The following is a 22149-nucleotide window of genomic DNA, read 5'->3' on the forward strand; positions in this document are numbered from 1 at the left end:
AGTGCATCCCTTTTAATTAGAAACAGCAGTAGAATTTCTCCATCCTGTTCGCCAGATTTGTACCAAGTGCCAACTCTGGGAGGAATTGATCAGGGTGCTCTCTTCATATGTGCTAGCCTCCCAAAGCTAGCTGGTGGAGGAATTGATCAGCTAACCTTTTTTATATGGATCAAATAGCTTTTTGGTACGACTAACCTCCCTACAGAATCAATCAATTTGTTTGCTTTGCTAGCTTGGTTGGGTACACACGTTTACAGAAGAGGTCCTGAGTACAAATTCAGTGATTTCCTGAAGTCAATTTTCAGCTTGACCTATGTTGCGTACATAGAGATTTCCCATACACTAAGCCTTGGGCATAACCAATTCTACCTGTCACCCTAGCGTACATAGAGATTTCTCATACACTAAGCCTGGGGCATAAGCCATTCTACCTGTCGCCCTAGCTCTGACGTACATGCTCCAGTCCGCATTGCATTCCGTCTTGCCATCTAGCCCTATCATGCGTGGCCGACCATGACTCAAGTTTAGATTGGAGTTAAATATTGGTTTTTCCACGAAGACATGTAGATAAGCACGGGTTCTGGATGGTTAAACACATGGATAGAAATTTGAATGAAATACATAGACTATACGTGTATGGAACGAAGACGTGCATATATAAGACATACAGCGCTAAGACTAACTGCTCAGATCTAAATGTACGCGTGACAAATTCTACATAACAAAATCTTCTTATCTCTCTTTTCTGCCACATCGCCCGCCGCCGATCACATCCTTCATCGCGGCAAGACATCACCTCTGATCTCATCCCACATCACGTACAGGCGATAATTAATCCTTACACGGCAAGCAGTAAGGAGCAGATAGGTTGTGTGCCAGTACTTGCAGGTAATCATTACCAACTTCCACTACTATATGCATCAACTCTGTAATCTCATCACATATGCTTTGTTAATTGCAACTACAGAGAAATTGATGAACAATCATCAAAATTAGTTGCCAATTACAAACCATATAGTATGTCCTCTGCTTAAAAGGTAATAACACATGTACATGATCTACAATTCTTTGTTGGCAAACTATCAGTAGGAGAACAGGAATATTTCCAGGAAACTGATTGATCCAGACAACATCCTTCAAAACAATGCGGTACCTGACATGTGTACATTAAACTTATCGTCAGCAACTCAGAATTTCCAGACAAGTAAAATAAGGTGCTTACAAGATGTCCTCACTATCATGTACTGCTTACATACTTTGTGATAACCCCGATGAGGAATAAAATTCTAAGAAAGTTAAATATGAATGGATTTCGACTATCAATATGATACTAGCACATCCAAGTGCACGGGTCAACTATCAAAATACTTGATACTCTTTGCATGTTGTTGTTCTTGGACAAAATGCTTACATTTTTCCCTCATATTTTTCAGGATTAACTACCTGCAGTCAGCATGCGTCGAACTCGCAATGGACTCAACAAAAACAACAATAGGTATTGGTTACCACAATATAAAAACAATTTTATACCCATTAATTTACCTAGATTATTAAAATGGCACCAAAATCTAATGCAGCAATGAAAGACCTGACAAAGCAACCTCCAAACTTGCCACTCTACAATCTAATGATAATCAACCAGACATCATTAGAGCAGCAATGAAGGATGCTGCACGGAAAAGGAAAGAAATACTTCAGCAGAAAAGGAATCAGGTGCTTATAAGATGTCCTCACTAGCATGTACTTAATTTTTTTGTGATGTTCCCAATGAGGAATATATTTTAATTTCTACAGTCAAGGTTAAATATTCAGTGAGAAATATCACATGGGGTACATGCCAGATCTTCGGCTCCAGAAAGGAAATACTGCTGAGTTCCATATACTTAATTCTATCTGCATGTTGTTGCTCTCAAACAAAGCGTTACAATTTTTTCCCCTCATTTCAGGATTCACTAGCTGCACTCAACTTGCGTCGAAGTAACGGTGGACCAAATCAAAACAACAGAAGGTATTCATTACCCCAATACCAAAAAATAATTATATAGACATTAATTTACCTGGATTATTCAAATGATACCAAAATATAATGCAGCAATATATTGGGTGACCAAACAATACAAATACCTCAGCAAGGAACCTCGCAGCTCGCGACAGTAGAATCTAATGATAGTCAATCAGATATTATCAGAGCAGCAAGGAAGGAAGCTAGACGAAAAAGGAAAGAGATACTCCAGCTGAAAAGGGAAAGGAAACGAATAAGGACAGAAAAGGACAATAATGGCTGTGAAGTATCAAATATAGCAAAGGATGTCACTCAAGTTTCAAATTTGGGAAAACCAAATTGCGTTTGGGAATTTTGCAATGCCATTATGTGGCATGGAGAGAGAAGCACAAACACATGTAACATCACAGTTCCAAAGTTTGGTCTCTGCTGCAAGGAAGGGAAAATTAAATTACCACCACTGAAGCAAGCTCCGTTGTATCTCCGACAGCTACTACGTTACAATGAAAGAGGAGAGTCATCCAATTTTCGCCAGAACATCAGGTTGTACAACTCCATGTTCGCGTTCACTTCAATGGGAGGAAAGGTTGACTATGAAATTAATAAGCAGACACCTGGACCATATGTTTTCCGTTTGAATGGCCAAAACTACCATCAGATTGGCACTTTACTTCCTAAAGATGACGTGACAAAACCAAAATTTGCCCAATTGTACATACATGACACAGAAAATGAAGTGCGTAACAGGATTACTGCATCAACTTCAATGGAGATTAAGACAAAGCCAGATGAAAACATTGTCAAAGGTCTACTAGAGATGCTAGATGAGCACAATGTTTTGGTCAAATCGTTTCGTATGGCAAGGGACAGGCTCGAAAACTGAGATATTAAAGATGTAAGACTAAGATTGATCAACAAAAGGTCGAAAGATGGACGGCAATACAGCCTCCCATCTGCCTCAGAAGTTGCATCACTAATTATTGGGGAACAAGATGGAGAAAATAATGAATTTGATATAATAATTGAGACCAAAGACAGAATGTTACAGAGGATTTCAGAGTTGCACCCAAGCTATATGTCAATGCAATACCCCTTGCTTTTTCCATATGGAGAAGATGGGTTCAGACCAGAAATAGAGTATCAAAAAAAGATAGGCGACAAAGGTAAGAGAGTATGTAACAATGCTGGAGTTTTATGCATATCGCATCCAACAACGTCTTAACCAAGCAACAACCTTGCAAATGAGTGGACGTTTGTTCCTACAGTTCTTAGTTGATGCAGCAACGTGCATTGAACAATGGAGACTAAATTGGTACAGGACAAACCAAGGAAAGCTGAGGACAGAACTATACAGAGGACTGCATGATGCAATAGAAAATGGAGATACACGAACTGAACAAGTTGGCCAAAGAATCATACTACCCTCAAATATAATGGTAGCCCTAGAAATAAGCAGCAAAACTACCAAGATGCCATGGCGATTTGTCGTTGGGGTGGCTATCCTGATCTCTTCATCACTTTTACATGCAATCCGAAATGGCCGGAAATACAGGATATGCTGGATCTGATTCCAGGCCAGAAACCTGAAGATCGTCCAGACATTGTTGCCAGAGTATTCATGTTAAAACTGAAGGAACTTATGAATGACATAAAGAACGAGAAGTGTTTCAGACAAACAATTGCGAGTAAGTTTACCAACCAACTACAGATTTACTATTGCCTAGATGATTGTCCTAAATCATTTCTTCTCAAATTTCTTTACTTGCATGCAGTTGTCTACACAATAGAGTTCCAAAAAAGAGGCCTCCCTCATGCACATATACTGGTGTTTCTACATCCAGATGATAAAGATCCCAGTCCTTCCCAGACCGACAAAATCATATCAGCCGAAATTCCTAACAAGAATAGTGATCCAGATGGGTATGAAGCAGTGCAAAATTACATGATACATGGTCCCTGTGGTCAAGCACACCCAAAATCACCATGCATGGTCGATTAAAGTTGTGCCAAACATTTCCCCAAGAGTTTTTGCACTGAAACTACAATAGATGAAGATAACTATCCAGTATATAGAAGATGAGATGATGGCAATACTGTGGACAAAAACGGAGTGAAGCTAGACAATAGATTTGTTGTGCCATACAATAGAAACATACTGGTCAAGTATCAAGCCCACATAAATGTTGAATGGTGCAACAGATCAAGGTCTATAAAGTATTTATTCAAATACATCCACAAAGGAGAAGATCGAACAACTGTATTAATAGAAACAGAAGAGCAACAAAGAGAAACAAGAGGTGGCAAATTAACAAACAGGGATAACGAAATCAAGAGATACCTTGATGCTCGGTACATATCTGGATGTGAAGCCGCATGGCGCATATTTCAGTTTCCTCTTCAGTATAGAGAGCCTGCGGTTGAAAGGTTACAATTTCACCTAGAAAATGAACATGTTGTGGTATTCCCAGACTCGATGGATTTAGATAAAATCATATCTCGGCCTAACATAGAAAATACAATGTTCACAGAATGGATGACAGCCAACCAATTGCATGAGGAAGCTCGCAGTTTGACGTATGCACAGTTTCCAACCAAATGGACTTGGCATGCAAAAGAGAAAGAATGGAGGAAGAGACGTGGTGGTAAAAAAACCATAGGCAGGATTTACTATGCACAACCAACAATCGGTGAAAAATACTACTTGAGAATGCTTCTAAATACCGTGAAAGGATGCAGATCCTATGAAGAAATCCGAACAGTTGATGGGGTTGTACATCCAACATACAAATCTGCATGTTATTCTCTTGGGCTACTTAATGACGACAAGGAGTGGGATGACTGCATCAAGGAAGCATCCCATTGGGCCTCTGCTCCTCAAATGCGCCAACTTTTCTGCACAATACTTTTATTTTGCGAGGTGACTGATCCTGCAAAGTTGTGGCAAACAAACTGGGAGTTACTATCTGAGGACATCCAACGTCGGCAAAGAAGAATACTCAATTTTCAGGCCCTAGAACTCAACTCATTGCAAATAAAGAGCCTCCTCTTGGCAGAGATCGAACACCTATTGGCTAAAGGTGGTAAGTCCCTCAAAGAATTTCCAGGAATGCCACTACCAGATAGTTCGATTCTTCAAGATATAAATAATAGATTAGTAAATGAGGAACTAAACTACGATAAAGATTCTTTAAGAATAGAGCACACAGAGTTACTACAAAAGCTAAATCAAGATAAGAGGATGGCTTTTGATGTTATAATATAATCAGTTAGCAGCAGCCGTGGAAAACTGATTTTCGTTGACGGATATGGTGTAACTGGAAAGACATTTCTGTGGAAAGCAGTCACGACAAAATTAAGATCCGAAGGAAAAATAGTTCTAGCAGTAGCTTCAAGTGGTATAGCAGCACTTCTTTTACAGGGCGGAAGAACAGCTCATTCAAGATTTCACATTCCGCTCAAAATCACAAGCGAGTCGACATGCAACATCAAGCAAGGAACATTTCTCGCGGAACTAATAAAGAAAACTTCACTGATAATATGGGATGAAGCACCTATGACACACAAGAACTGTTTTGAGGCACTAGACAAGAGTTTGAGAGACATACTTCGATTCACAAATGAGGATGCCGAGCATAGACCGTTTGGAGGAATGACAGTAGTCTTGGGAGGTGACTTCAGACAAATCCTACCAGTTATGCCAAAGGGGAAAAGGGAACATATCATTTCGGCATCTATAAAGAGATCCTACTTGTGGAAGAACTTTGAGGAGTACCGACTCACAGAAAATATGCGTCTGAATTCATCTGAAGGTAGTCCAAAAGAGAAAGCAAAGACAGCTGAATTTGCAAACTGGATACTAAACATCGGCGATGGCACAACGGCAACAATAGATGATGAAGACTGCATTAGCATCCCAGAAGACCTTATTTTAAATAAAGGATATGACCCAAAAGCATCTATAGTTAATAACACATACCCTGAATTACACAACAAGTACACTGATAGAACATACCTAGAGGAAAGAGCGATCCTGTGCCCAAGGAACGAGACTGTTGACTAGATTAACACCTACATCATGAGTCAAATTCCTGGAGAAGAGGTAACCTATCTCAGTTTCAGATACAACATGCAAGGCAATGTCTATGGTGGAAGACGAAGATATGTTGTACCCAACTGAATTTCTAAATAGTAACATTTTCTGGAATACCAGATCATGAACTGAGGCTGAAAATAGGATTACCAGTAATGCTTATGAGGAACATCAATCAAAGTGCAGGACTTTGCAATGGGACAAGACTAACAATAACACAGCTAGGAAAGCGTTTCATCGAAGGCCAGGTCATAACAGGTACTAACATTGGTGACAAAGTTTACATCCCACGAATTATTATGTCACCAAGTGATTCAAAATGGCCATTCATTCTGAAAAGGAGACAATACCCAATATCAGTGTGCTTTGCTATGACAATAAACAAAAGTCAGGGGCAATCTCTCAAAAAGGTTGGACTCTACTTAGAAAGGCAAGTGTTCACACATGGCCAACTCTATGTTGCAATGTCAAGGGTTACCAGCAGAAATGGATTGCGGATACTTATATCGGATGAAGAGCGTCCATCCGACAAGGTTGCAAAAAACATTGTTTACAAGGATATATTATAGATATTTTTTTTAATAACTAGAAGTATAAGTTAAGAACAAATACAAACATTCTTAAATGACCAAATATAATGTGTTGCAGACATAGCAGCCTTTTTTTCTGGAAAGACATAGCAGCCTTATCTGTTTTAAATTGGTTTTTAAAATTGTTTTAAATGGTTATCTCTGAAGTATTATATTTGTCAGCAAGGTACTTCTCTCTGCATTTACAGGTAAACAAAAATATGCGAGCAAGGGCTAACAACTGATTTGACAAGATCAATACCAGTTATATATGTATGCATTAGGGACGTGGCTCTAAAGTTACAGAGCCATTGAAGAACCAAGATCATTTTCTCAATTAATATAAAATTTCTTTCTTACATAGCCTACCAGTCATATCCAATTTCACAAATAATAGAAAATACTGGAACAAGTAATTTCGTAGCTGCATCTGCCAGCATTTTCCTTGATGGCTCCTCTACCATCGTCTCTCAAGTACACTTTACAGCAAGATGCAAACATACGGTGCTCAAATTTATTTAATACAAGGAGGAGATGGTAAGGCAAAGGGAGATATGCACCTGTTCGTGCAAACGCACAGTAAAGAGGAAAAGATGCATACTGAATGGATAAGATAATGCCACTTTCTTTGGTAGATGGATAGGAGTTGCCGGCGCTGCTGCTGCATAAGGAAACTCTGCTCAGCAACGCGGGCGCCGGAGGAGATTGCAGCTTCGGCCGAGACGACGTACCACACCGCAAAGGGGAACGGCTAGATGGCCGGCGACGTGATGCGATTCGCCGCGGAGGACTATAGAAGGTTAATGATGCACGCATTGTCCATGAGATCCACCGGCGAGGCCGCTCTCATGGCGCCGGTCAGAGGGGCGCGCACTAGACACGACGGCAGCGCCGACCGCGGGCGCCGAAACCCGCCGCTCATGCTACCAAAAATCTGTAACTAATAAAAATGCGCACATCTAAATGGACATTAGCCACAGTGTAACTCACTACAGAAAATATAATTTCTATTTCAGTTGACTATACGGGACCAATTTTAATAGTAACTAACAAAAAAGAATAACGAAAATCGGGATAATTATTTTTATCTTCCTGCCTATTCTATTCTAAATGGACATCACAACTCCCTATAAATAAATTATTTATTTTTAAAAACATCTAGTTATGCGTCAAGTAATTCCAAAAAAAAAAACATATTACACAAAATAAAACTCATAAAAAGAAAATACAGATGATAGCGAAATCTAATTATTGAGTATACAATTTACCCAAGGAGTTTTCGAAGGAGTTATAGAATTGATCGTGCAAAGTAGAAAGTTTAGGGGTATATGATAATATTTTTAATTTTAATCTCAAGAAAAAAAATTAAAAAATTTATGGTTTCCCAAAATAACATACTTAGCACCCATATTTATATCCAACAGTATATCCATTAAGGCCACAAAAAATCATAGCAAAAAAACAGAAATCATAGCAAAATCTAACTGTGTAGCATACAATTCACCAAACAAGTTTTTGAAGAAGACCTAGAATTGATCGCTATCGAGCAAAGTACTAAGGTTAGCAAATATCCTAATTTCAAATTCAATCTCAAGGAACAAATTTATAAAATAAATTGTAGCTTCTCAAAAGAAAAAGTTTAGCAATCTTTATATCCAAGAGTACGTCATTGAGACCATAAATAACCATGCATTGCCTTCCATGAAAGTTTATGTTTTACCCCACAATAAATATGCTAGCTCGTGCAAACGCACGGGTAGGCGACTAGTGTTACTAAATGGGTAGAAATTATTCCAACTAGTAGTGCTGATCATAACACTTCCATTAAAATGCTTAAAGAGGTTATTTTTCCGAGGTTTGGAGTCCCTAGATATTTAATGACTGATGGTGGTTCACACTTTATTTTTGGTGCTTTCCGCAAAATGCTTGCTAAATATGATCTCAACCATAGAATTGCATCACCTTATCATCGTCAATTTAGTGGCCAAGTTGAACTTAGCAATAGAGAAATAAAACTAATATTACAAAAAACTTTTAATAGGCCCCAAAAGAATAAGTCTAAAAATTTGGATGATGCACTTTGGACCTACTGAACAGCTTATAAAAATTCTATGGGCATGTCTCCTTATAAAATGGTTTATGGGAAAGCTTGTCATTTGCCTCTTGAGTTAGAACATAAAGCATACTCGGCAATTAAAAAACTCAACTATGATTTCAAACTTGTGGGTGAAAAGAGGTTATTTGATATTAACTCACTAGATGAATGGAGAACCCAAGCCTATGAAAATGCCAAGTTATTTAAAGAAAAAGTTAAAAGATGACATGAGAAAATAATCCAAAAGCGGGAATTTAAAGTTGGAGAATATGTTTTTTTGTACAACTCTCATTTTAGGTTCTTTGCAGGAAAACTTCTCATCAAATGGGAAGGACCATATATTATCAAAGAGGTTTATTGTTCTGGAGCTATCAAAATAAATAATGCCGAAGGTACTAACCCGAAGGTGGTCAATGGGCAAAGAATAAAACATATCTCAGGTACGCCCATTAATGTTAAAAGAAATATTATCCAAACTATGACACCGGAGGAACATATAAAAGAAACCATCTGGAACACTCCAAAATCGTGAAAAAGAGAAGGTACGTGATACACTAAGTAAACAGACTCCAAAAAATCTACAAAAATATTTTTTTGTCGGTTTTGGAATATTACAAAAAATTAGGAAAATAAGAAACAACCAGAAAGATAGCCCTGGTAGGAACAAGACACCAGGGCGCGCTTGGCTTGTCAGGCGCGCCGAGGTGGGCAGTGCTTTTGGCAACCGAATACCACCTTTTGTCAGGATAACTTGTACTATATGTTCCCCTTCAAAATGGGCAAGTGTTAGCGCCCTTCCCGCTCATTATTTGGGGAGAGGCCCAGGACCTCTATAAATAGAGCTAGCCACCACAGAGTAGAGACATATATAAAACGGCCAGAGATCTGGTAGAACCCTAGTAGAGAGAGAGAGGCAACTGAACTCACCCTAGCAGTTCATCGCACCAGCTCAAGAACACCTCTCGCGAGGCTGTTCTTCCCTTGTACTATTCGTCATCAGCCCCTGAGGCAATCCACCATACCACACACTGGAGTAGGGTATTACACCACAACGGTGGCCCGAACCAGTATAAACCTCGTGTCCTTTGTGTTGTTCGTTGTTTCCAGCTTAGATCACGCGAGGAGATTGGACGTAGATCGGTAGGGGAGAGATCCCCGCGCGCACCCCAGTGTTCGAACCTCAAGGGTCTGCCGGAACCCGAAATCCGACATTTGGCGCGCCAGGTAGGGGTGCGCCAGAATCTTTCTTCTGCTGTTCGCGTGTGATCTTCTGTCGTGTCCATGGCTGACGCTCGTCGGGCTCGCGCTGAGCACCGGGCTGCTCTCGCCACCCGCGTCGCCCAGACGGCGCCCATCGGCGGACGCCCTCGTCGTTCCCCGTCGCCTGCCACCAACGCCGCCACCGGCCCGACGGGGAACAAGCAGCAGGCCTCGTCCCAGCATCCTTCGGTACGGCGGGAAGGCCGCACCGCCACACCGTCGCTGACTCTAGCCGCTTCGTCGTCCCATGCCCGTCGCGCCCCCACGGACGCGCACGCCGCGCTGCTCCTGGCAATAGAACTCTTGCACTACCGCCCCGTCGACGACCTCTACGAAGACTGGCTCGCCCGCATCACCGAGCTCGTTAGCACCGCAGGGGATCCCCTTTGTCGTCCCTCTCACTGCCTCGCCCTCCATTCTGCGCAGGAGGCGAGGATCAGGAGGTGCCTCCACCACCTCCTCCCCAAGGAGGCGCCCTGGCTCCAAGGCGCGCAGCCCCAGGGCGAGACCCTCCACGTCCGGCGCCTGCACAGCAAGGAAGGAGCTGCCAAGAGATCCCTCGTTCCTAAGAAGGTGCTTGCACGCTCCCAGCGCCGGCGCGCCAAGATCGCGTCCCTGCACCTCCACGCCAAGATCCCACTCTGCTCCAAGCGGCGGCGCGCGGTAATCCCCAGGAGCAAGCCCAGTACCAGCAAAAGGCACTGGTGGCCACAGTAGGTTGCCGTGCCCTCACCCCCGAGCTACGCGGCGTCGCATGGCCAGGAAAGTTCAAGCCTGACCTGCCCCCTCGCTACGATGGCACGGCGGACCCGGCAGAGTTTCTGCAGCTCTACGAGCTATGCATCAAAGCCGCCAACGGAGACGAAAGGGTCATGGCAAACTGGTTTCCCATGGCGCTCAAGGACGGGGCCCGCACCTGGCTCCTGAACCTGGCTCCTGGCACAATCTCCTCCTGGGACGAGATGCGCACTCGCTTCATCGCCAACTTCCAGGGCACTCGCGACCGGCCCCCGGCCGTGAGCGATCTGCGCCGCATCAAGCAGCAGCAAGGGAAAACCCTGCAGAAATACATCCAGCGCTTCAACAACGCTCGCCTCAAGATCCCCAAGGTGACTGAAGAAGCCATCATTTCGGCCTTCTCCGATGGCGTACGCGATGTCAAGATGAAGGAGGAGCTAGCAATCCATGAAGACCTGTGCACATACCTGCAGTTTTTCAACTTGGCGACCAAGTGCGCCAGGGCTGAGGAAGGGCGCCTTTCACTCCTCGAACTCCCGGCTGCCGACCCAGAAGAGAAGAAGCCCAAGGCCAAGGACGTGAAGCGCAAGGGGGCTGTCGTGCTTGTAGCGGAGCCAGACACCAAGCGAGGCAGGGATCAGCCCGAGTCATCCAAGGGCAGCCGGTACTGCGTGTACCACGACCTCCACACCCACAACACAACGAATGTCAAGAGCTCAGGGCCGTGAGAGATGGACGTGTCGGCCGACACCCCGAGCGCAACGACAGGGGCTATGGCCGATGAGGAAGAGGTGGAGGACGATGGGAAGACCGTGGCCCCCGCCAAGGGTGGCGTGACCGACCTCGCGAGGATCACTGGCAGGACCAGCCTCGCGAGGGAGGCTAGAGAGATCAGCCTCATGAGGATCGCCCGCGCGGCAACGCAGGCCTTCCTCCTCTGCCGCCACCGCCAAGGAGGAACGAAGACCAGCATCAGGACGAGGGGGCTGGGGGCTTCCAGGAGCCGCGCGCAATCGCTTGCATCTTGGGTGGCGCGCAGGCCCCAGCCTCACAGCGTATCTTCAAGAAGTTTGCTCGCAAGGTGAATGCAGTCCTCTCCAAGCTTGAGGCCACGCGCCCTCTCAGGTGGTCCGCGTGCGCTATCACGTTCAGCTCAGCGGATCAGCTCAAGTGTGCGGCAACGGCTGGAGTCCTCCCGATGTTTTGCTCCCCAGTCATCAGCAACGTGCAGGTCACCAGGACCCTCATTGACGGCGGAGCAGGACTCAACATCCTGTCCATCGAGACGTTCGACAATCTCCAAGTGTTGTACGATCAGCTTCAGCCAACCAAGCCCTTCTCAGGAGTCACTGATGGTTCCACTGTTCCGATAGGGCAGGTTCGCCTTCCAGTCACCTTCGGGCAGCGCAACAACTACCGCACCGAGCTCATCGACTTCGACGTCGCCCACATCCGTCTGCCATACAATGCCATCCTCGGGTACCCAACCCTGGCCAAGTTCATGGCAGTGACTCACCATGGATACAATGTCCTCAAGATGCCAGGAAGCGGTGGAGTCATCACCGTACCCTGTGAAGAAAGGGATGCAGTGTGTTCATTTGAGCGCGCGTTCCAAGCCGCAGCAATCGAAGACCCGGACCGCAGAAACGGAAGACTTCCCGAGGCGACCCCCAAGAAGAAGAAGGATTCACCTGGCCCAAGCCATCAGGAGGCAGGCGCCTCCGGAGGTGTTGGGTCAGGATCTGCGCCTAATCAGGGAGCACCACCCTCTCTCGCATAGGAAGGCACGCCCGCGCCCTCCTCAGGCAGGGCTCAGGGGCTTGAAGAGCCACCGACTTTGCCAAGGTCGCGAGGGAGGCGCTCGGGCACCACTTGGAGGGGTGCTTCCAGGCACATTTCCCTCAGGAAGGTACAAGGCAAGGAAGACCAAACCCTCAGGAGTTCATCGCAAGCAACACTCAGGAGCTACAGGAGTCGAGAGTCATGCGCGGCAGCCGCCGCTTGCCCGCCATGGCCCCACATCCAGGCAAGGATGGTGGGCTGCACGTCTGCGTCGACGTGCCAGGGCTCAACCAAGCCGCATTTCAGGAGCGCCTCTGGCCTTCGCGCGTGGGGCGTTGCGAGGGTCCACCTCACAGCTATGTTCGCATGCCTTTCGGCCTGCCGAACGCGGTCGCCGCTCATCAGCGCTTGCTGAGGAGCATTCTGGAGGCTCAGGAGGTCAGGCATCGGGCCGCCCTAGCGGAGATGGAGATGGCTCTCGGAGACCCACCTGTGCCCCCAGAGCCTCCCGAGGTTCCTGGGCATGGGGGCTTGTGAGGGTAGGCGTCTTCATCGCGCATCACCCTGCTTCTTCAGCATCACTCCATCTTCAACGGCACCAGGTGACTTCTCCGCTTTCATGCAAAGCGCTTGCACGTTAAAAGGGGGGTACCTGAGCATCACGACTCATGGACTCCTACTGGCTCTCCAGCCTTCACCCCCTGGCCTTGACCCACGGCATCGTGACCTGTCATACCAGCGGCGGCTGAGCTCGCTCGAGGGTCGGGACCTGAGGACGTAGAGAATTTGCATTCTAACTACCCTACGGGAACACACCATTGATAAAGGCCTAGAGCCAGGCGCAACCTGCCTCGAGGTAGGGCCTCATGAGTCCCGCGCTGGCTCACGAGTGCCCAGATACACCTCTCCTAGCCCTACCGTGCCGGCCATGTGTCAGGGCGGGGTTGTACACGCCCCGGGGGCTCCTCCCGGAGGGGAGCCCACTCCCACGTACCAGTGGAAGCACCATGCTCCGCGCTGGCTGACGACACTGCCGAGGAGCGGCTATGTCCGTACACATACGGAAGCGCTATGCTCCGCGCTGGTGATAGACAACTGAGGGCGGCCTCCGGCCGTACCAACCTCAGGGAGCCTAGAGCTTAGTGTCCGGCACCATCACAACGCCTCCCCTCGGGAGCGCCGCGCGAGGGGTCTGGACACGGGGGCTACGCCCGGGCCTCGCCCAAGCGCATGCCACCCAGCCAGGTCCCTCAGACCTGGTCGTTACACGCCCCTCCCTGAGCGGAGCCAAGGTATGGAAACCCGTTTGAACGTCAAGGGGGACTCCTGAGCATCGTGACTCAGGAGCCTAACTTGCCCCGTAGCCCCTCACTCCTTAGTCCCGTCCTGGTTTCCGGTCGGGGCTAACGCTGGGTGAGGTACATGCGGGGTCGGGCCCTGCCGATGCAGAACGATCAATCCACTCCTCGTCCCCCCCTTTCCTACTTGTTGCTTGTGCGTCAAGGGGGACTCCTGAGCATCGCGACTCATGAGCCTAACTTGCCACGTAGCCCCTTGCTCCTTAGTCCCATCCTGGTTTCCGGTCGGGGCTAACACTGGGTGAGGTACGCGCGGGGTCGGGCCCTGCCGACGTAGAGCGCGAGCAAGTAGGGGAGAAAAATGTAAATTCCAGGAAATTCAAAGCAAATATTACAAGCCATAGATCGTTTCACGACGTCAAACACAAGTCTAAACGCCTCCGCAAGGCATGGTGCATGTTGCAGGAATAAAAGCAGGACAGAAGCCGCGAAGGGATCACTCTCCAGTGGCATCGCCTCCTAGGGCCGTAGAGCTGGCGGATCCGCGCCCGGGCAAGATGCTAAAGGCGCGGAACCTTCCTAGCAAAGCTTCGGCTCGGCCTTTCACGGCCTCAGCGGCAGCAGCGACAAGGTCGCCACTCATGGGCTTCAGCAGGCTGTCGAGGTCGACGTTGGGGTCGCGCAGGTAGACATGGCTGAGGACACGCGTCAGCGCCGCCGAAGACAGGGCACGCGCCTTGGCCTCGGCCGTGGGGCCAAGGACGTCTACGACATCTTCAAGCGCGCGGACCAGGAAGGGAAGCAGCTTGGCAGGGCCATCCTCTGCGCCGGCCAGCGGCTCCTCCAAGCCGCTCTCGTAAAGCGCCTTCAGCGCGGCACGAGCCCTCTTCTCCATCTTCGCAAAGGCCACCCGATCCTCCGCCAGGACCTTCGCCTTGGCGCCCAACTCGGCCCTCTCCGCCTGCAGCGACCGCTCCAGCGTCTCCAGTTCACCATGGCGGTCATCGAGCTTGGCGTCCCGGTCCTTGACGGCAGCCTCCCGAGCCTTCATCTCCTTCTCTTTCTCCTGGCGGCTGTGGACCTCCTTGGCGAGCTCGTCGCGCAGGCCTTGCAGCTCGACCTCCAGCTCCTTGCAGCGAGCCTTGGCAGCCGCAGCGTCGCCCAGGGCAGCATTGCGGGCGGCCTTGGCTTGGTTGGCGGCCTGCTTCTCCCCATCGGAGGTCTCCACGGCCTGGCTCAGCGCTGCTCGGACAGAGGCAGCAGAACGGGCCTAGCCAGAAGCTAGCTCCAGGCGTCCGGCCACTAGGCGAGTGCTCAGAAGATCCTCCCGAAGCTGGCTCAGTTCGCTAGCGACCTGGTCCAGGACGGCGGCAGAGGAAGCAGAAGAAGCGGGAACCGGCGGAGCAGGCGAAGAAGACGGCGGCGTGATGGCTTGGCAGGAAGGAACCCCCTGGGCCTTGGTCGCCCCGGCTGCAGCATCGAGCGCAATCGACTCCAGGGTCAGCGGGGCCACCGGGGCTGACTCCTCGCCAAGGCGTCCCAGTCGGCCTCACGAGGATGATCGGACCAGGGAGGTGCGAGCCGCGCCATCTTCCTCCCCAGCGGACGAAGGCACCGCCCCGGCAGATGGACTCGCCCCAAGCGGAGCCGCAGAAGCCCCTCTCAACCTCTTCGCCGCAGGCACCGACCTGACAAGAGAATATGGATGTCAAGCCTCAGCGGCAGAAACCAAGCAAAGCGGGAATCAAGCACTTACTGGTCGTCGCTCGCGGACCCAAGCAACTTCCGGCCGAACTTGAAGCCCGAGAGCCTGCAGCTTGGGTCAGCCTCGGGAGGCCCGGAAGCAGAAGCCACGTCGGGAGGGCTCGGGTTGGCTTCAGACCACCTAGGGATCGGAGCAGACCCTGGGGGAACCAGCCCCGACCTGCCCTTCCTTGTGACCAAGGGAGAGTCCTCCCCTCCTCGCCCGGCGCTGGCATCGTCGTCATCCGGCATGGAACGGAGGGCCCGAGACCTGAGCTGAGGGAAGGACTCCCCCGACTCCTCGCCAGTCGCCTCGAAGACGGACTCTTCCTCCTCCGCCTCTTCTTCCTCCTCACTCTCGCTGGAGCTGCCGGAGGACACGTCCACCATCTCTAGCGCCGCAAGATCCTCGGGAGCTACCGCGGGCACCAGCCCCTCACCGTTGAAGGTGGGCATGGCATTCACCACCTGATCCTAGTCGTCGCGAAGGAACAGGGGGACGGGGGCGCCCACCGGCTTCGCCACGTCTCCCCCAACCAAGGAATGGAGGGCCGCGACCAGATTCTCGTCGGTCAGGGCCTCCAAGCTCAGGAGCAAGGCGGTGTCTGCTTCCCCAAGCCTCCACAACGGGAGCGAGTGCTCCTGGAGTGGACCCACCCGGTGCTCCAAGAACTCCAAAGAGATGGCTGATGCGGATGGCGAGATGCTTCTCAGGTATTGTGTTATCGATGACATGGAGCCCCTTCCCCAGGAGACCATCGGGCGTGAGCTGGAGATTTAGGCGGCGACTGAGATCGACGAGCACCGGCCGTAGTAGTACTCTTTGTTTTGTTTAATTAAGAGCGCTGGTCTTTAATTTGTTAGAGTAATGTTTAGGTCAGCTAGCTCTATTTAATTGATGAACTTGCTCGATTAAGAAGTGTGGGTGTGCTGTAGTCTCCTTTGTGTACCCAAATTATGCAATGACGTGGATGACCACTGTAACCAGGGAAATAAGAACCAAAAATTTTGACGTTCAAAATTATCACACACGGGTTAAGCTATCTGAATCGTTTGTGATGTTCACATATCGTACATAGTTCTGAATAGGGGACCGTGTGTGATGACACTATGCGAGCCAGTTTTTTCGCTGAAGCGATTCCAAATTTTTGGCTTCCACGGAAATATCTACCTCCCTGCCTCTCCCCCTTACCAAAAGCCACATTTCCCCTGTTTCCGCCTTCCTTTCCAAATTGAAACCTTCACTCCTTACTTGCAGTGCTGCCTCCTCGCCGGCGACCCTCCTTCACACTGCTCGGCCTTGTCTATCCAGGCAGGTAATCCTCACCCGACCCCCATCCTCCTCATCCTTCCACATCGCACATGCCCCGACCGCAAGTGCGACACCTTCCACCCAGATCACCGACCCTTCCACCAAATAAGCGCCAGCCTAAGCCATGGTGCACACGGTATAGCCAGGATCACAAGGAGCATTTGGCAGCGGAGAAGCAAATCGCAGCCGCACCCGCGGATGAGGTCGCGATGGCTGCCATTCGTGCCGACCCCCAGATCTTGGAGGTGTGCCTCGCCGTCGAGGCCACCGTCAACACCTCACGCACCGATGACGTGACGCGGTTGGCTGCTTTAAATGATAGTTCATGGCATTTTATCAAGCCCACCCTTTTAACTGTTTGGTTAATTAGTTGTCGTGTTCAGTTAACTATTTGGTTCAATGCTGCAAATGCGATGTTCAATTCTTCAGGGTGCAATTTTTTATAGTCTTCCATGTGAGAAATAAATTGAATTTTTCTTTACAAAATACATGAGAAACAAATACAATTACTATATTTCGAAGCTGTCAAGCATGCTTGGTTTGGTTAACTGTCTGATCTTCTAGGATGTTATACATTGCATAATGTCGTGCTCAGTTAATGTTTGGTTCAATTATTGTGGTGTTTAGTTAACTGTTTGGTTCAATTTTGCAATGCGATGTTCAATTGTTGTGGGTGCATTATGTTATTGTTTACCATGTGAGAAATAAATCGAATTTGGTTGTACTAAATACATGAGATACAAATACATTTGCTATATTTCCAAGTTCTTAAGCATGCTCGGTTTGGTTAACTGTCTGATCTTCTATTAGGAGTATGTTATATTGTGCAATGTGGTGCTCAGTTAACCTTTGGTTGATTTGTTGTGGTGTTTAGTTAACTGTTTGGTTCAATTCTGCAATGCGATATTCAGTTGTTGTGGGTGCATTCTGTTATTATATACCATGTGGGGAATAAATTGAAATTGGCTGTACTAAATACATGAGAAACAAATGCAATTGCTATATTTCCAAGTTATTAAGCATGCCTGGTTTGGTTAACTGTCTGATCTTCTATTAGGAGTATGTTATATTGTGCAATGTGGTGCTCAGTTAATGTTTGGTTCATTTGTTGTGGTGTTTAGTTAACTGCTTGGTTCAGTTCTGCAATGCGATGTCCAATTGTCGTGGGTAGAATTTGTATTGTTGTGCATGTGAGGAATAAATCGAATTTGGCTGCACATAATACATGAGAAACATATACAAGTGCTATATTTCCTAGTTCTTGGTCATGCTTGGTTTGGATAAATGGGTTTTCCATGTGGCTTGTATTAATCTGATGAATCTGCAATGTGCTTATTTTTCATCAACATATTTTACTGGTAGCATGTGAACCCTCACTTAACCTGATGACTAACTACCTTATATGTGTTGCAGGGAAACAATGGGAAGCACTAAGGTTTACAATCGAGGTTTGCACATGCATGGTCCTTTGTCTAATAGCACATTATTGTGCAATTGTAGGAACCATTCTAATATTTAGGGTTTTAACATTTTGTTCTTGCACATGTAGGTCCTGATGTCAGAGGTTTTGACCCACTATTCGACCCTTTTTGCATATGGGGAAATGAGTTGTCCATGAATATCATTCAAGTTAAGAAACTCAAAAAGATTGTTAGGAGAAAGAAATTAGCGACAAAAAACAATAAGATCTTTGTCTTCACAATGAAGAAGACATCAGCTCACTACAGGCTGGTACTAACTATTATACCTTGCCTTTTTTATTTCTTTGCCCATTTCCAATATAGAGAAGATATTTATGCACATCCTTGTTTTCAGGCCTTTCCAAAGCAGTTCACTGATGATTACCTCCCAAACCACCTGTATGGTCAGGAGGCGAGGAAGGCATTCATACAACACCCACGGTTCAGTATTGAAGTATTCCTGAAGAGGACGAAGGATGGACGGTCAATCATCCACAGGCACTGGCCTAAAGTTTTAAAGACCTTCAACATCAATGAAGGCTCAATACTCGCCTTCTGCTTTAGCAGTTTTCCAGATGAGATACATCTGTCTATGTACCGTCTATGATGCTAATTTCAAAAGGTTATAGATGTTGCATGTGAAACTTGGTGTTGGTGCAGTTGTGTAATGGGGTAGTTGAGTGCTGAAGCTATATGATGTTGTACTCTGATGTAGCGACCAGACCTCAAACAGTCTGATCTCTGTGCTTCAGTGTCATCCCTGGATCAGTAATGCTAACACGCACAGTACTTAAAGGATTTATAACAGAGTAGCAATCACACACTTATTACAATGAGTGTCTCAAAAGAGAACTTATTACAAAATAAATATGGCTTAAGGACATCTATTAACGATAACAGCGGAAGGCTTGGAAGATAAGTGAGTCCATCAACTCCAACGGCATCATTGAGTATAGAACCACGACCTAAAGGCACCTTACTCGTCGTCTGAAAAGTCTGGAACATGAACGTTGCAGCCCGAAAACGGGTCAGCACATGGAATATCCTGGCAATGTAACACAGTAGAGTAAGAACAGAATAATGCTATCACTACATGCATATTTGGCTGGTGGATAGCTCTATGGTTACAGTTTTGTGTAAAGCCAGTTTTTCACTACTGCAAAGGAATAAATTTTTTTTAACTATCATGGTAGTTGTTAAACATTGAGAGCGTTGACACCCTCTCAATCCCAATTAAACATCATCATTAAAACCCAACACAATTAATTGAAGTCACATGATGAGATTCACATGATAATCCAAGTACTAGATACTCAAGACGTCCATAACCGGGGACACGGCTAATCATGATTAGTTTATACACTCTGCAGAGGTTTGTGCACTTTTCCCCACAAGACTCGATCTCCTCCGTTGGGATTCTCACACTGCATGGTGTTTGAGAAACGGATGACCGAGACATAGTCTTTCAGAAGCGCTAGCACCTTACGATCGGGTAGACCGTTACACCTACTTTCCCCTACATCTGCTAGTCTACCATTGTAAGAGTTCGCACGACTTAATCAACTATGCTAGAGCCCATAGTAGCTTGTGGCTGCACACGGAAGTTTCTAGTATGAATAATCTCATGATCCCTTTGAGCCTGGGTGGCGGTCCATAAAGAAAAACAGGCAATCGCTGGAATACCGAGGTGCCTCAATCCACCTAGATGTGTATTAAAGTTGCCACCTTAAATAAACCATTAATTAACAATCTCACATCTGTCATGGATACACTCACCTAATCCACGTCTACTAGCATAGCATGGCAATATAAGCAAACGTAGAAGTAACTCCCAAGGGTTTGATAATAACAGGGCAATAGGTTCCTACCTCATCAACTATTTCCCAATACCCACATGTTATCAAGTCCTAACCATGCAATGTTTGAGGGTTGAAACTAATGCATAAAAACTGGGTATGAAAGGGATATGATCAAAGTGTTACTTGCCTTGCCGATGATCCGTGAAACCTAGAGATTCGAAGTAGCAAGCGGCGCACTCCGGGTACTCTATCGCAAACAAACAAGCACACAATAAGCACTCATCTAAAGCACAGGTAAAACTCGAATAAGAGCTCTAACCAGAAAGTTCAACTTAAGAACTCCGATTTGCAAAAAGAATCAAATCAAACGAAGCAACGAAAGTCAAACGGCGAAAGAAACAAGCTTCATTTACTAATCTGGATCTAAGTCAAATTTTATAGAACCAAAAACTTGTTTGAGTTGGCTAAACGGAAAGAGGGTTCCGAGATGAAACTCTAGGCGCTTGAATCGCCTGATTCTGATAAACGAGCGAAAAGTTAAACTAAAATGAAAATCGGATCAGAAATCACGATCAGAAATAATCGCGGAAAATCCGAGAAAAAGAAAAACTGACGAACAGATTAACAAACGAATGTTCGTTATCTGAAACTAAACGGTGAACTCGTCCGTTAAAACAAACGAACGAGCGACCGCTCGCAAGGTAAAAGAACCGATAAAACTGATCTAATAAAAAAACTTAGGGTTTTCAAAAAAACCGGATCGGTTTTCTTCGGAAAACCGGTGGTGAACGATGCGGCTACCTCGTCGAACTCCGGCGGCTCGGGGCTCCGGCGGAGTGGGGCGGCGTCGGCGGCGGGCGCGGCAGGCAGCAGCGTGCGGCGGCTGCGGGAGGCGGGGCGGGGCGAGGTGGCGGCAGCGGCTATTTAAGAGAGGGGGGCGAGGTGGCTTCGGGAAGGGGCCGTCTCGGGAGGCGTGCTCCTCCCGGACTTGGGCGGCGGTGGCTTCGCTCGGGACTCCGGTCCCGAGCCGCTGCGGGAGACGGCGACGGGGCGCGCGAACCGATTTTTTTAAAAAATAATTTTGCCGAAACTAAAAAATTTCTAGAAAATGAAATAAACTTCTAAAAATGCCAAAATAAATTTTCACCGCCTAAATAAAATATTTAGAACGAGATGAACATTTTCTTGGCCCTAAAATGCAGTTTTAAAAACATGCATTTTTTCCTGAATTCGAATAAAACTAGCCAAAAACTCCGAAATAAAATCTTATTTGATTTTTTTATTAAATCCTCAATATTTCTTTGTTTTGGGAAAGTCATTTTATTCCTCTCCCATATTTTTATAATAAAATAATTGAAGATAAAATAAGCAAAATCAAATGATCCTATTTTCAAAATTTGAGAAGACTCAAATATGAAAATAACGAAATCCCCAACTCTCTCCGTGGGTCCTTGAGTGACGTAGAATTTCTGGATCAGGCCAAACGCAATAAAATATGATATGCAGTGATGATCTAATGTATAACATTCCAAATTGAAAATTTGGGATGTTACAAACCTACCCCCCTTAAGATGAATCTCGCCCTCGAGATTCGGGTTGGCTAGAAAATAGGTGAGGGTGGTCCTTCAGCAGATCTTCCTCTCGCTCCCAGGTGGCTTCATTCTCGGTGTGGTGGCTCCACTGAACTTTACAAAACCTGATAACCTTGCTGCAGGTGACTCGGCTGGCATATTCAAGAATCTTGACTGGTTTCTCCTCGTAGGTTAAATCACTATCCAACTGAATCGCTTCCAGCGGCACTGTATCTCTCAGCGGTATATCAGCCATCTCTGCATGGCACTTTTTCAACTGGGAAACATGGAACACGTCGTGAACTCCTGAAAATCCTTCAGGTAATTCTAACTTATAGGCAACTTCTCCCATGTGTTCCAAAACTCTGTATGGTCCCACAAAGCGTGGCGCTAACTTTCCCTTAACTCCAAAGCGCTTAACTCCTCGAAG

General features: G+C 46.9%; 1 long non-coding RNA gene across 2 annotated transcripts; it reads right to left on the reverse strand.

The window, feature by feature from the left end:
- Positions 1-889: 889 nt before the first annotated feature.
- On the reverse strand, positions 890-7576 carry LOC119267934. Of its 2 annotated transcripts, XR_005132764.1 has the most exons (10): positions 7393-7576; positions 7222-7322; positions 6243-6424; positions 6015-6090; positions 5783-5902; positions 5608-5687; positions 5025-5132; positions 4341-4929; positions 2125-2234; positions 890-1153 (listed from the first exon to the last, which is right to left on the reverse strand). It is a non-coding gene; the product is annotated as an uncharacterized LOC119267934 (long non-coding RNA). The 2 variants fall into 2 exon arrangements; XR_005132765.1 differs by lacking the exon at positions 6243-6424 and having other exon boundaries at positions 7222-7576.
- Positions 7577-22149: the final 14573 nt, after the last annotated feature.

This window comes from Triticum dicoccoides, chromosome 1A (assembly GCF_002162155.2).
Source record: "Triticum dicoccoides isolate Atlit2015 ecotype Zavitan chromosome 1A, WEW_v2.0, whole genome shotgun sequence".
Taxonomy (NCBI): domain Eukaryota; kingdom Viridiplantae; phylum Streptophyta; class Magnoliopsida; order Poales; family Poaceae; genus Triticum; species Triticum dicoccoides.